This window comes from Anomalospiza imberbis, unplaced genomic scaffold (genome assembly GCF_031753505.1).
Source record: "Anomalospiza imberbis isolate Cuckoo-Finch-1a 21T00152 unplaced genomic scaffold, ASM3175350v1 scaffold_169, whole genome shotgun sequence".
Lineage (NCBI taxonomy): Eukaryota > Metazoa > Chordata > Aves > Passeriformes > Viduidae > Anomalospiza > Anomalospiza imberbis.
The window spans coordinates 1-3,048 of record NW_027099803.1 but is presented as its reverse complement, the minus strand read 5'-3'; the positions used below and the strand labels follow the sequence as shown (position 1 = coordinate 3,048).

At 52.3% G+C, this 3,048-nt stretch overlaps 1 pseudogene; it reads right to left on the bottom strand.

Moving 5' to 3' along the window:
• Positions 1–518: 518 nt before the first annotated feature.
• On the bottom strand, positions 519–1,466 carry LOC137466233 (olfactory receptor 14I1-like; annotated as a pseudogene).
• Positions 1,467–3,048: the final 1,582 nt, after the last annotated feature.

Genomic DNA, 3,048 nt, shown 5'->3' with positions numbered 1-3,048 from the left:
ATGGGGAGTGGGGCCAGAGAGGAAAGGGCAAACAGGGATGGGCTGTTGGCAGGGGAGGGAAGAGGGGTGGGCAATGGGAAGAAATTTATATCAGGAAGAGTAAAGAAAGCAAAGGAGAAGGCAAGGAAATGCTCAGGGCAGTTTGGGGGTGGCTGCCAGGCAGCCCTGGCTCTGAGCGACAGCGTCTGCAGTGGGACAGGAAACTCCCAGCTGATGGGAACAAACTTTCTGGCTGACTGCAGAGGCCAGGACAAAGCTGAGTGGTTTCCCTGGCTTTCCCCAGCCCTTCCTGGCCCCAGGGGCTGATGGCATTTGTGCTCCCTCAGGTTCATGTCCCCCACAGCAGCAGCATGGGGGTGCTCCCGCCTGCTGTGTGCAATGCAAACAGGGGCTCTTGACGTTTCTTTGTGGACAACATTAATATGTAAAACAAAGAAAAAGAACCTCCAAAAGGAAAACAGCAAGAAGTATCAAAGACAACATTTATTAGAAGTGTTTTGCAGAAATTGGCCAGCAGTTTAATGTTCCCGAAACCATCCAGTCATCAGTGTCCACACTGCAGCCTTGAGCTCCTGGTTCCTCAGGCTGTAGATGAGGGGATTCAGGGCTGGAGGCACCACTGAGTACAGAACTGACAGGGCCAGATCCAGGGATGGGGAGGACATGGAGGGGGGCTTCAGGTGGGCAAGAGTGCCAGTGCTGATAAACAGGGAGAGCACGGCCAGGTGTGGGAGGCAGGTGGAAAAGGCTTTGTGCCGTCCCTGCTCAGAGGGGATCCTCAGCACGGCCCTGAAGATCTGCACATAGGAGAAAACAATGAACACAAAAGAGCCTAAATATAGAAGAGCACTTAGTACAATAAGCCCAGCTTCCCTGAGTTTGCAGTGTGATCCTGAGGATCTGTGGGATTTCACAGAAGAACTGGCCCAGGGCATTGCCATGGCATAGGGGCAGGGAAAATGTATTGGCCGTGTGCATGAGAGCATTGAGAAAGGCACTGGCCCAGGCAGCTGCTGCCATGTGGGCACAAGCTCTGCTGCCCAGGAGGGTCCCGTAGTGCAGGGGTTTGCAGATGGACACGTAGCGGTCACAGCACATGATGGTCAGGAGGGAAAGCTCTGCTGAGATGAAGAACAGAAAGAAAAAGAGCTGTGCAGCACATCCTGTGTAGGAGATGGTGCTGGTGTCCCAGAGGGAATTGTGCATGGCTTTGGGCACAGTGGTGCAGATGGAGCCCAGGTCGCTGAGGGCCAGGTTGAGCAGGAAGAAGAACATGGGCGTGTGCAGGTGGTGGCCGCAGGCTACGGCGCTGATGATGAGGCCGTTGCCCAGGAGGGCAGCCAGGGAGATGCCCAGGAAGAGGCAGAAGTGCAGGAGCTGCAGCTGCCGCATGTCTGCCAGTGCCAGCAGGAGGAAGTGGCTGATGGAGCTGCTGTTGGATGTTTCTTCACTCTGGGAATCATGGACTATTGAAAGAAGATATTGACAAGACGGGAAAGATTTCAGTGTGTCATTCCTACGTTTTTTTATTAGGAATCCCCCCAAAAATACTTCTCCTTGTTGGCTGAACTTTGCTCAGCCTTTTTTCGCTGAGGGCAGGTTTGTGCTGCTGCCTCATCTTTGACACTGCTCTCAGCCTGAACACTGGGGAGCCCTTAGGGAAAACAGGGCTCGCTGTGCCCCTGTGCAGTCAGACCTGCGGGTCCCACACAGGAGCCCTTTGCTCATTTCAGCTTTCCCTGTTTCAGGGTGATCCCACTTCCAACATGCTTGAACAATAAAGTGGCCTTTTTGAAGACTTCATTTTCATTGTCAGCATCTCTAAATTCTTCTACCTTTCCCTGTGCAGCTGGAAATTGAGGGATACTAAGGGTTGGTCTGGCTCTCTGCTTTTTTTGTCAGTGCTACCCAGAGTGCTTTTGTCACAGGAAACTCAGACTTTTTGTCACAGGCATCATGATTAGCAGATCTTGAAATGCTCTCAAGTCCCTGAGCACTAAGTCACGGGGAATTAAAGCCACACAGGCCACATTTGCAGTGCTCAAACACAGCCCTGTTGCTGCGGCTGCTGCTGCTGAAATGGAATCAACTGACAGAGGCCATCACAGAAATTGCCTCTGGAGTGTCAAATCAAATGAAAAAATCCACCAGGAGAAAGAGAAGCCAGAACTTCTCGACACACTTCATTGTTTCTTCTGAGCAGCAGCAGAAAATGGAGATGCCCAGAGATATTTCCAGCTGCTGCTGATCCCAGTGGAGCCCAGCCTGCTGCCCTGTCCCAGCTTTCCCACCCTCCAGCAAACGCCCTGGTTCCCTGCAGGTGCCGTGGGATGGCACTCAGGAGGATCTGCTCCAAGGCCTTTCCCTGGAGCATGCTCAGGCTGCCAAGCCTATGGATCCTGGATCATCCTTCCCACCGAGCCTTCCTGTGCACGGCTGCTCCATTTGCACCTTTGCGCTCAGCTCGGACTTCTCCAATTCCCCAGGAGTGCTGGGAAAGGATGGAGAGCAGCCTGGCAAGCTCTTTCTGCAGCTCCCTCTTTACCCTTGGGGAGGGAGAACATTCCACAGGAAAGCAACTGGTGCCACAAGGAGCGGGTGGCCTCAGGCACCTTTGGGGATGGAACAAGGCCTTGGTTTGACATAAGTAAGCACAAGCAATTCACATGAGTAAACAAGTAATTAGCACAGACATACCTAAGTACTTAGCACCAGTTAGCATAACAAAAACCTGTCTGGCCTAACTTGACATGAGAGTGACCTGACAAAAAGCTTTAGACACAGTCTACCAGAAGAACTAAGGGCAAGTGTGGAATCAGCCCTGTGCAGGGAAGCCCTGAGGAAGACTTTCTGCTGCTTTGGGGCATCGAGACCGCTCCTGGCCAGGGCCTGGACATCAGCTTCAAGTATGGGAATCTGACACAATGCATTTCTAACCGCCTGCCTATGGAATCACCTCAGCAGTGTAAAGATGGATGGTGATTTTGATACAACTCCTACATCAACCCACTGAAATTTATACATGGTGGAGAAACATTTCAGTGGGTG